General features: G+C 35.7%; 1 protein-coding gene across 5 annotated transcripts in view; it reads right to left on the bottom strand.

Moving 5' to 3' along the window:
- The window catches only part of Pde6 (phosphodiesterase 6), a 444,092-nt gene that overhangs the window by 252,095 nt on the left and 178,784 nt on the right, over positions 1–13,213 (bottom strand). The window lies entirely within an intron of this gene.

Raw genomic sequence — 13,213 nt, 5'->3', positions numbered from 1 at the left:
GTATCAAATCAAATTTGTATATCAAATCAAATTTATTTTTTTTCGTATCGTTTACAAATTTTAACATTTTAAATTATTTTTGTAATGGTAATTCACCAATGAATCTACCTTGTTTCTTGTCCCAGCTTGCAACTTTTTGTATTTTCTAGCAACATGTTGCAAAAAACAGAGTTGTCTACGAGGATTTATGCCGGATTTAAAATAAATCCACCCAATACGAGGATTTATTTTTGTGTGGGAAATCTGGTAGATTTTGACCGGATTTAGCAAAGGAAACCTGATAATGCACTAAACCCGGCTAATGAAGTCATATCTAAATGACCTATAAGAAGATGATTTTTTATTAGCTAATGTAAAAGCAATGTTACTTGATATACAAAGTGAGAACATATGATGAACAGGAAATTACAATGCCACATTTACACTAATTATCAGAGTTTTTGAATCAAAATGGCAAAAAGACGAAAAATGAAAAAGTTGATACAGAAATTGATACATATTATCGAGCCCGACTGATGTTTTAAACTTTTGGAAACAGCCTAATCTAAAATATTTAGAACAACTAGCCAGAAAATTTTTGGCTATACCCGTCAGCTCAGCAACGAGCGTGAGATTTTTTCCACATCTGGAAATATTCTCAACGAAAGGCGTACTAGACTTTTGAGTTCTAACTTGGACAAAATAATGGTTTTTAAATAAGAATAGAAAAATTAGAAGTACATATGAAAATTTTTTAAAAACAAATGTACACCTATATCGATTTCTCCTTTTTTTACCCTACACCACCTTGTGGTAAGGGGTATTATGTCTTTGTGCATTAGTTTGTAACATGCAAAATGAAACGAGATAGACCCATAGTTCATAGAATCACTTTCTGAGCGCGTACATACAGTGGCGGCCATATAATTAAGAACGACATCGTATTTGACTTGCTACGTTCCAAATATTTGAATATTTATATGGAACAAAATTTGTAAATAAAGTACACGGTAAGCACTTTCAAATAAAGCAAAAACATGTTTTAATTCTCCCTCGTTTATATGAAAGAAACCACGATTTATTAAAATAGTCATAAATCGACCTGGCCACATAATTAAGAACGATATAAGTAAAGGTTACTTTAATGAATATATCGTTATGTATTTTAGAAATGGTTTACTTTAATTCATTTTTAGTATCAAATGTCTTTCAATGGTACATATTATTGCTTCTAAGTTTGATAATTAGGGCATACATAACGTTTTCAAAAATTTGCTCATAATTTGACGAATTTATTTTATTTTTGGGATCTTAAGCCACAGTTTTGGCTTCCTCTCATTCCCTCGATGACGCTCTAAACGATTCACTGTGATTGTCGTTTCATAGTCGGCGCTTACTTACCCTTAAATTGGCTTTTATCCCACTTCTTTGAGTCCTTTACGAGGAAATTGTCTGGGAAATAGTTTCGTATGAGTCATTTCCAGATTTGAGATATTTGATGCACGAAACACGCTATATTTGTCCGATTTTGATGAAATTTGGACTATGTGACGGAATTTGGTCTACAAATAAATGTGAAAAATTATATCGAAATCTGTTCTGATTTGGATTTAGCTCCCATACATATTTTATATATTCACAGTGGTGTAGGGTATTATATAGTCGGCCCCGCCCGACTTTGATCCTTTCTTTACTGGTTTTGTAATTTCGTGCGTGAGTGTGCGTGTTCGTGCCTTCTCGAAAAACGCCGTGTTTGTGCGTGAATGTGCATAAAAATTTTGGTCCGTGTTCGTGCATGTTCGTGCCTAATTTTTTAGGCACGCGCCCATCTCTAGTTCAAAGTTGCAACTTTTTTGTAGTCAGCTTATGATTTACCCCAGTTGCTGGAAATATATTATAGTAAGTCATTTCTATACACATCTGCATCTTGTATGACGTTTTGCAGCAAATTGTCATATATCAGTATAGAGTGAGGCCCTAACTGTTGATCATGTGTCATATTAGGCTATCTCTTAGACATGAACCACGGTAAGCTACACGGTTTGCTATAGCTACAAATTTGTAGCAATTTCCCATAAACCCATAGGACTTTTAGTTCTTCATATGGTTATGACATATTTTATTTCTCTTTAAATGTTTATATTTTCGATACTGTTTCCTTCCATACAACCACGAAGAAGCACTTTCATCTAATTTCTATTTCCTAACAAACTTTGTAACTTTTACTGTTTGCCCCCCAATTTCCATCATCACAACAACAAGAACACTTTGTTTGAATTTAAGAGGAGTGGGAGTGGGTTCGCATGTGTCCTTATCACATCATAGAGTCAAGGGAATGGAATCATTTTTTTTTTTTTTGTTTTCGTAAATACTTTGTCAATGTCGACATTGTTGGCTTTCAGGGTTATATAATACAAACACATACACACCCACACAGACAAGAAAATAAAAAAGTATGCTAGGATAAGGGGAAATCTATGATTACATCGATGCTTTCACCGCTACTTCCTTACTGCTTTTCTTCTAAGGAACTCAACATGTGTTATTTACCAAAAAACGACCCGGCCATACATGTTTGATAAGCTTTTAACGTTTCATTCGATACGATTCTTTTTCCTGTATGTAAATAGGACCATTTTAGCTCCTCCGCTGTGGTCCCTTATGCATGCATCAACACTTATGGCCCTCCGTAGTATTATAATAAAATATTTCATTTACTTCCCCATGGATTTTAGTTTGTATGTGTATGTAGGTGTTCTATAAAGTACATATCGAAGGGGCATAAATAAAATGTTGTGGTACGTACATTAGGGCGACCAAAAAAAAAAATTGTTTAGAACTCCTTCCCTTATATTTGATACAAAAACTATTTGATTTGTCAAATTTGTGTAAGATTAGTTTTTTAGCCACAACAATGGTAAAGTGGTAAAGATCGCTCGGATGGCACAGGTTAACGTTAACCGATCGCCATAAAATTTCACATATAAGGTTTTTGGGTCAAATGGAAAACATTTAAGTGGGAGGAGTTCAAAAAAAAAATTAAATAAAAATTTTTGTAGCCCTAATGTACATACATACAAGCATAGGTATGTTTGTGTGTAAGTGCTTTGTGATGTGCTACGGTTGAATGAAATTTGAAACATTTTACACAGAAATCCCAAAGTAATGCCTCAAGACTGTTACATGATTGTTCAAAATATTTGAAGTTTTAAAATATTTGTTTACTTTTTGTTGTTGTACGTACTTGTGTTTCCTTGCTAGTCAAACCTGTTGATATTTTGGTTGCGGGCAATGCCAAAATTTGCAAAAATGTTACTATAATTATGTTTTGAAATAATCTATAAATATTAAAGAGCAGTGAGGTGAGTGACTCACTGACTGACTGCTTCAATTTGGATTTGAGTGAACGGGTAGAGCTGGAATCCTGAAATTTGGAATGTGAGACACTGATGAAGAGTAACGAAGAAAGGTTTCTGCAAATTCGAAGTATAAGTGTACGATAAGTACTAAATGTATTAAAATTAGTACAATTTGGATTTGGGTTAACGGATAGAGCTGAAATCCTGAAATTTGGAATTAAGAATACTGTTGCAATGTAGGATTAAGATATGAATTTGTATTTGCGTGAACGGATAGATCTATAATCCTAAAATTTGGAATTAAGATTACTGATGGAGTGTAGGGTTGAGATTGTTTTGGAAATTCGTACTTATGTGTATAAAAAGTATTAAATGGTACTACATTGGCTATAATTTTGATTTAGGTGAACGGATAGAGCTGAGATATGAAAGTATAATAATTGTTCCACAAACATCTCATACGAACAAGGGTGACTTCTCTCATATCAATGAGTGCACCCAGATTCATATTAGCTCAATGATATGAACCCTACTGTTTATTGCCGAGTCCGAACGGCATGTCTTAAGACACCACTTGTATAAAAGTTTTACATGGCTGAAATACACAGGAAATGTCGCCAACATTACTGAGGGATTTGTTGCCACCGTTGCAATTGTTGATGTTGCCTGTCGTTGGAATCGAAGCCATACCATTGCACCACGGTGGCACCCAAGTATAAAAGTAGTTTTTGGAAAGTTGTGTGAAGGGGTGAGGTAAGGCTTAGTGTTTGGAAATTCGTACTGTGTTAGTGAATCAGAATTATGAAATTTTGCAATGTGAGTAGCTGTTATTAAGGTTGTAGTTTTGGAAATTCGAAATTAAAAATATGGGTAGCTGTGTAGGGTGCGATACGGCAGATTTTCATTTTTTTTTCTAACTACAGTTTACAGTACTAAAATGAATTAAATCAATGAAATATTGGTAATTAAAATATGTTTTAGTACAACAGAATCTGCAGTGTTAACCATTTCCATTTTAAATATTATTTATTTATATTTCATTCTCTTTCCGCATACGAAGTAGCGGGCATTTGCTAGTCTTATATATAAAAGACAATGTGTTTATGTTAGTATGTTCCGTATAGACTCTAAAACGGCTGAACCGATTTTCTTGAAGAAAATATGCTATATATATTTTTGAATTTCGGAGGGAGCGGGGTGCCTCCTCCATGCCCTACTTTTCTAAAACACCTATTTTAGCACGTCCCTCTGTGGTTCCGCCCGTGGACAAAAATCGAAAAATGTATGTCGACAAATTTGATTGCGGTTGAAATAAATATTCTCTAAACACATTAAATTTTTATTATCCAGTATTATTTTTGCCAATTTACAGTGGTAATATGCCAAGTTAAGTTAAAGAAGTTGAGATTTGTATGTGGTACCTTAAAAACGAAAAAAGATCCGCAAAGCATTCGTAGCTTGTGAGTCAAATTATAAAAAAACAAGTAAAAAAGTATCAGTCGGCTTTGCCGACAGAGATATACCCTCAGCCTGTGTATATTGAAACAATTTTTTTCCAAAAAACGCATGTAGTTAGGGAATTTTAAGAATTTTGGGCGTTTGAACTGACAAAAATGTCGATTAGGATTTAATATCAAAAGTTTTGCGGAGGAGATACTAAAAAGAATGGATCTCCAGCCACTACATATGGTACCATAGGGGTTTTTTAGAACTTCAGGGATGTTTGCTCAAGAAGTATGAACTTGCCCCTGAAACAACTTTTACCATCGCAATTGAGGCAGCAATGCAAGTTGCTTCAACAAAAATCAAAGTGATTCGAAATCAGGTCTAAAAGTGAACATGTATCCGAAATTTTGAGTGGGAGGTACCGGATGGAGTGGACAAATATAGTCCATATTTGAACCTGATCTATATCTGGTAGATATATTAGGATGTGTAAAGTATGGACCAATTCGGCCACTCTCTTCAAGAGTTATCGTACGCACAATTTTTCCGAACATTTTTGAACTTTTGTGGGGGAGGTACCTGAAGGAGTGGACCGATATGGCTTATCTTCGAACTTAAACTATGTTTGGACAAAATATTACTAAGGCCAAACTTTGGACCGAATCGGCAGACCTGTTCGAGAGTTATTTTGCCCTCCAACCTCCTCACACGGTGTCATAGGGGTTTTTGCAACTTTCAGGCTATTTTCTCAGGAAGTATGGACTTGCCCCTGATGAAACTTATACCGTCGTATGGAGGGCAGTGAATACAAGTTGCTAAAGCAAAAATCAAAGCGATTCGTGAGATGTTCCTAAACTGAACTTTTCCAAAATTTTGTGTGGGAGGTACCCGACGGAGTGGACCGATTGAGTCCATATTAAAACCAGATCTAAGTCTGGTACACGCTCCACGATGGGCAAAGTATGGACCAAATCGGTAACACCCTTCAAGAGTTATCGTGCGTACAAATTTTCCGAACAATTTCGAACTTTTGTGGGGGAGGTACCGGAAGGAGTGGACCGATATAGCTCATCTTCGAACTTAAACTAAGTTTGGACAAAATATTACGAAAGCCAAAATTTAAACCGAATCGGTTCATCCCTTCGAGAGTTATCGTGCGCTCCAGCCAGCCAGCCAGACAGACAGACAGACGGACGGACATTGCTCAATCGACTCCAAATTGTCTGAAACACATTTCGTCCAAACATACTTGGGGTCTAAAACCATTATTTCGATGAGGCACATTTTCCCCGTATGAAAGTGTATATACCCTTCATAGCCTAAAGGCTGAGGGTATAATTAAGAGGTAAATGTACGATTTCCAAAATGAAGCTTATAGTTGATGGCATTGACAATATTCTTACAAAAAAAAAAAATCAAAATTCGTTTTCTAAGTTCCTTAAAAATAAATTCTTTGTAAATGACTTTTTGTGCTATTTTTAATATCATTGCTATAAATTTATGTTGAGCTCTACTAATGTTGGCCCCGCAAGGGCAAGTCCGTATTTTTTAACAACAGGGGAAAGTCTCTAGTTTACGATAAAAAGAAATCCAGCTGCCACCACCTGCCACCCTGTAAGTTATTCCCCTTATACCACGCCTATAAAATCGCCAAAATTCAGAAAATCTGGAGGTACTCGTCAAAATACCGAATATCGGGAGGTACTTTTATATGGGAGCTATACCTAAACATGGACCTATATTGAACATTTTTTGCACGGACATATGATCTTCCCTCCGAAGTCAAAATACAAAATTTCAGGCAACTCTGTTAGAAAATCTGGCTAAAATCGTCAAAATACCGAATATAGGGAGGTACGTTAATATGGGAGCTATACCTAAACTTGACCCTATATAGAACATTTCTTGCAAGGTGGTATGTTGTTCCCTCAGAACACAAAATGCAAAATTACAGCCAAATCGACTGGAAAATTTGGCTAAAATCGTCAAAATATAAAAAAATCGGGGGGTACCTTTATATGGGGGCTACACCCAAATGTGGACCTACATCCATTAAATTTGTTTTTCTCCCTTTTGGGCTCGTTATAAATCTATGTTTAAAATTTCGAGGCGTTAACTGGATTAGAACTATTTTGGCACTCCTTTCCATAAAAGTGGGACCACTGTGCGACCACTTTTTAAATATGTTATATATCTAAAAATATTGAACCTATTTTCCTGACAATTTCAGAGAATGTAGACGGAGGACATTATATTTTGTTGAATTTTGGAGGGGGCAGGGTACCTCCCTCTATTCCATTTTTTTAAAAACGCTATTTTAGCAAAACTGGCTAACGTGTCGGTGAGAAAGTTAATTTGCGAGACAATGGTGGTTGTGTCTCCGACCCTAGGTACTGATTTTGGAGCCTAAAGACCCGACCACGCCCACATTTTTAAAATGTTAAATGCCTGAAACTACTGAGCCGATTTTCCTACAAATTTCAGAGAATTTACCGGGATAATCCTGGTGAAAATATGCTGCATATATGTCCCCTGGTGAAAATAAGCTATATATATTATGGAATTTCGCGGAGCAGGGTTTGAAAATTAATTCGATAATGGTGTTTGGGTCTCCGACCCGAGGCACTTATTTGTGGCCTTAAGTCCCGACCACGCCCACTTTTTTAAATATGTTATATCTCCAAAACTTCTAAACCGATTTTCATGTCATTTTCAGATAATGTACAGGTATGGCCCTTGTTCAATTTCGGAGGTGCGGTTTATGCCCTATTTTTTTAAATGGGCTATATATGTAAAACTTACCAACCATAATACCCGACCACTCCTACTTTCTTTATATGTTACAAATCAATCGAAATACCAGATGTTATACATAACGAAGCTTTGGTCTTATTGTAAAGCAAGTGTTTAAATTAGAAGGCAGCATATCGATAGCTATAGCCACATTAGACACACAGTGTCACGACTCGTGGCCAAAAATGGTCAAAATCAAGTACTTCGGAATACAAATTTGTTGATGAGAATTTATAGTAAACAGAATTATGGTATTGATTTGTCAAGTAGTTGTGTCCATTGGAAGGTTCAAATCCGATAATTGTTGGAAATATGTATTTTTGTTCTTATTTTACTAATATTAATAACTTATACAGACAGATTTTAGGTAGAAAGTTATGAACCCCCATCGAAGATAAATACCAATTTTTAGCCATTTGGTTGTGATAATGAGGCTAAAACCTCCAAAATACCGAAAATCGAAAGGCGTGGACCTATACCGACAAATTTCAAGGTGAAAGTTTTATACCCCCAACGAAGACTAATCACCAAATTTCAGTAATTTCGGTGGGTCATTGTGACTAAAACTTTCAAAATATTGAGAATCGGGAGGTACGGTTCTATGGGGGCTATACCAAAACGTGGACAAACCATCCCAGATTTTTGTCCTGGAGATTGTATGTCAATAATAAGTACGTGTACCAAAATTGATGCACCTACGAGAACTCCTTCTATTTTTGGCCACAGTTAATATGAACTCGCGACATAGTGCGGTACTGTCGGCCTTTAAGTTGCCACTGGACATTCATTTGAATGAAGGGCACACATGCAATATTAAATAGACGTTATCATCTGGGAGGAATGTACGATGGCACATAAAAATCCATAGAAGCTTTAGATCGATTGTTGAAGGATTTAAGAAGCAATTCACATTTAGATTTCAGACAAACACTTCCAGTTATGCTATTTCAGTAGATGAAATAAATGCATGCCTCAAGCCATCAGTTCTTTGGCGGTATGTTAAAATTCCATACCGACACGAACATTTCTGAAGATTTTTTATTTATAGTCGCTTGCAGATCCCGACGTATTAGCGATCCAATATATAATTGACTTAAGAAAAGGTAACTCAAAACTGTTTCAAGTTATAAATGTTTGTTGGAAGAAATGTGGAAAAATTACGTGTGTACGAGGGTTGAACGATAACTATCAGGCTAACAATGAAAACGCGAATATTTACCATTAAAAATAGTTTTATTGTTTTCTTAAGTAGTCTCCAGCATGATTTATACACTTGTTCATGCGCTCAAACCAATCCCCCTTTCCACTCCGATTTAGATACCTACAAAATGTGGCTTTTGAACGCTTTTATAGCATCTTCTGGCTACGACATTGACCACGTTTTATTTTCTTGATATTCTGGAATCAAATAAAGTCATTGGATCCCCAGACATTGACCAGGTCTTATTTTCTTGATATTCTGGAATCAAATAAAGTCATTGGATCCCCAGTAAGGGCTGTATGGCGGATGACCCATCAATTCCACGTTTTGTCCGGTCAAACAGGCACTGGTTTGAATCGATGTGAGAGAGCTCGCATTGTCATGATGCAGAAGGATTCGTTTTCTCTTGTTCGTTTTTCGAATATCTCAGGAGACTTATGGCAAACAAATTGTAGTGTATCACTCAAAATTAACCGTCCTACATTTCTGTAGCCGCATAGTCGTCACACGATCAGTTTTGTCGAAGAAACAGGCGACCATTATTTCGATGTGCTTCTTACATGAAAAACTTTCGTTGGATTTGGCTCGCTTTCGAAGACCTAAAGAGTCGGTTCCTGTTTTGTTTCGGGCTCCTAAGTATAGATCCAAGATTCGTCGTCTGTACCGATCTTACAAACGCCGTTTGAAGCACAACGATCGTTTTTAATCACGATTTCTTTGCACCAATCCACAAGAGCCTCTTTTTGAGCGATTGTCCAATTTTGCTAGACCTAACGAGAAAAATCCATTTTTGCTGCCAGGTGTTCATATAATATCAAATGTTAGTTGGGTGAGGTACCCTAAGGAGATGACCAATATGGGCCATTATAAAAGTTAAACTAAATTTGGACCAAAGGTTGGAAGTACAGAAAGTTGTGGACCAGTATTGCCCATGTCTGAACTGAAACTAAGTTTGGACAAAATATGACGAAGGCCAAGTGTTGTCGGTTGATCAGTTCAATAGTTATGTAGTTATAGGGGTTTTCTACACCTTTCAGGCTGTTTTATCAAAAAAAAAAAAACTTTTACCGTCGTAATGGAGGAAGCGAATACAAGTGGCATCAAAAAAAAAATCAAACAGATTCGAGTGCAAGTCTTAAAATGAATTTATGTTTTGTGGGAGGTTCCCTGAGGAGTGGACATATATAGTCCATATTCGAACCTGATGTATATCTGGTAGATATATTAGGGTGTGTAAAGTATGGACCAAATCGGTCACTCCCTGAAGAGTTATTGTGCGCATACATTTTACGAACATTTTCGATCTTTTGTGGGGGAAGTACCGGAAGGAGTGGACCGATATAACCAATCTTCTAACTTAAACTAAGTTTGGACAAAATATTACGATCAATCAAAAACGTGGACCAGTACTGACTCATTTCCGGGGAAAAGTTTTGCAGGCCCAAAGAGGTATTAATACCAATCTTCAACAATTTTTTTATTTAAAAATTATAAAATAAATCAATAAAACAGCAAAAACCATTTTTACTTCTATGCATATGGTAAAAAACAAATTTCTTTTGCAATTCCATTTGAAAAAATTAAAAATTGTTTTGCGGGCACAACTACGTTTATTTTTCGAATACATGTTAAGGAAAATATTTTGGTTTCAAATTCGTTGGCGATCACAAAATCGGCCGATGAGCGCAAAAGTTATAGCGGTTTTTATTCTCATACTAGCCGATCCGGTCCACGCTGCCGGGTCTTGAAACAGTTTTAAGTTACCTTTTCTTAAGTCAATTATATTTTCTTGCATCGCTATTAGTAAAGATCTGCAAGTGATTATAAATAAAAAATCTTCAGAAATATTGGTGTCGATATGCAATTTTAACATACCGCCAGCCAAGGAACTGATGACTTGAGGCATGCACTTATTTCATCTGCAGGAATAGTATAACTGGAAGCGTTTGTCTGTTACCTAAACGTGAATTGCTTATTAAATCCTCCAAGAATCGATTCTAAAGCTTCTTCCAGTGGTAACTTAACGGCCGACTGTGTCGCCCTTCCACCTTCTTATAATCTAAACACTTGCTTTCCAATAAGACCAAACCTTCGTTATGTATAACATCTGGTATGTCCATTGATTTGTAATATATTTAAGAAAGTTACGTTTCGTAAGTTTTACATGTATAGCACATTTAAAAAAAAAAATAGGGAGCACCTCCGCAGTTGAACAAGGGCCATCCCTATACATAATTTGAAAATTACATGAAAATCGGTTCAAAAGTTTGGAGATATAACATATTTAAAAAAGTGTAGGGCCTTAAGGCCACAAATAAGTGCATAGGGTCGGAGACACAGCCACCATTGCAAATTAATTTTCCAACCGATACATTCGCAAGATTTACAAAAATAGCCCGGCCCATCCGAAATTCAACAAAGTAGGTAGCGTATTTTCACTGGGGGCCATTCCCTGGCAATTTCAGGAAATTCTGTTCAGTATTTTTTGTAAAAAGATTAAAATTGAAAAAAGTGGGCTTGGTCAATTTGACAAATGTCAAACATTCCAAAAAAAGAATTATCCAAATCGGTCCAGCCGTTCTCAACTGATGCCATTACCAAAGAACGACATTTGATTTTTATTTATGTAGATGAAGAAAAAATATTTAAAAATGTCTTATTTGTTTTTATGAGAAAATGTATGCATAAATCGCTAACACCATACCACATCTCTAAGTAGATGTTTAAATATGGTAACATGGGGGAGCTTCGCTACTGGGGCGCCTTCGCCAGCGCCGATTTTCTTGAAAACTATAACTGCTCGAGAAATGTCGTGAAAGGGAAAATTGTGAGTTTAACGAATATCTTTCATCTCCCAAAAGTTGGCATTTCTATCAAATATATGATTGCTGATGTACGCGGTTTCATGTTTTTGGGGTTTTGCGAAAAATATTCATGGTAGGAATATTTTGTGATATCTTGTATACCTTTTTTGGTATCAGAATTATATTTTATGCCGTTAATAGACAACTACTGAAGAATATAAATCCAAATAATTTGCGTAATAAAAGTAGTTAGAAATGTCAATATTATCATATTATGAACTATGTAGGGGGTGGGGCGGCTACTCCATGATAGGTGTGTAGTGGGTTAATGTGAGAAATATGTCAGGTTTAACTTAAATTGTTTATGCTATTGATATACCACACTATAATGTGAAGTTGAAATCAAATATTGTGCTTAACCTATTCAATTTGGCAATATTTTAATTTGTATGCCTAAATTCAAGGTATCTACTTCAATTAACGGCTAGAATATGTTTCTTCTTGTAAATTTTAGAATCATTTTTGATAATTAAATAGAAAACATGTTTCTTGTATTCATAATGTTGATATTTGAGGAGGAAGTATGGTAAATGCCAGTTTTAGAGTCCGTTGATGTATGTGCTATGTCGATGGCGAAGCTACCCCATGGGTGGGGAGGCTTCGCCACTTTTTAGACATGTTGAAAATTTTAAAAAATAATATTTTAAATACAAAATTATAATCATTTATACACTCCACGTCAGTAGAATAGAACACCTACATTTTTGTTAATGTTAGCTTATTTATCCCAAAACGAATGAATCTGCGTTTTTAATATTGTGGGGACTTAAAGTCTATGATGTTCCGTATCGAACACAGAAAAAATTATGTTTCTATCTCTTCGCGAAATGATTTTCTGATCAATTTTCCGATAGTACTATGAAAAATAGGCATTTATTTTTGGTCATCAGGATAGAACAGTCACTTTATTTTTGCGAATTTTTGAGCTATTAACGCCGAATTTTCTTTCAGTCGATAAAGCAAGGCTTTCTAATCATGTTTCACCAAAGAAAACCTATAAATTATTCCGCGGACACCGAAATAACAGCGTTAAAAGGTTTAAATTGACAGATATTTGAAACATCCCGGAATATCAATAGGAGTCGCGCAATTATGTCGTATTTCTTCACAATAAGATAGAATATGACACAGACAACCTCGACGGATACAATCGAGTGCTTCGGATGCTGATAAGATGGAACATTTTCAAAATAATTATGAAAAGTGTCAAAATTTCTTATAAAAACCTTGATGTTTTGTTCAATAAAATGTTTTTTCCGCGAACAAGTCCGCCGTTTAAAGGTTTGGAAATATGCTCCAAATTTGGAGGAAGATAATCTGATACGAAAACAACCGTTATTTTAATGCACTGAGGGAAATTTTAGCACATTTTTTAAATTGAACACACCCTTTGGACTTCGAGTTTTATATGTGTTATTTTTTCGGTGTCCGCGACTGTTCTCAACAATGTTATGCTCCAATATAAATGAACCAGGTTATGCTCTCTATGCCGGATTTTACGAATTAGTAGTTTTTTTAACTGAGCTCGCAAATGTAAAAGCCCCGTTTTCGCGGGAAAACACAGTCATGGA

The sequence above is a fragment of the Musca autumnalis genome, unplaced genomic scaffold (assembly GCF_047663935.1).
Source record: "Musca autumnalis isolate F117 unplaced genomic scaffold, ASM4766393v1 scaffold_1, whole genome shotgun sequence".
NCBI lineage: Eukaryota > Metazoa > Arthropoda > Insecta > Diptera > Muscidae > Musca > Musca autumnalis.
Note: the sequence above shows the minus strand (reverse complement) of the source record. Positions and strands in the feature narration are given on the sequence as shown.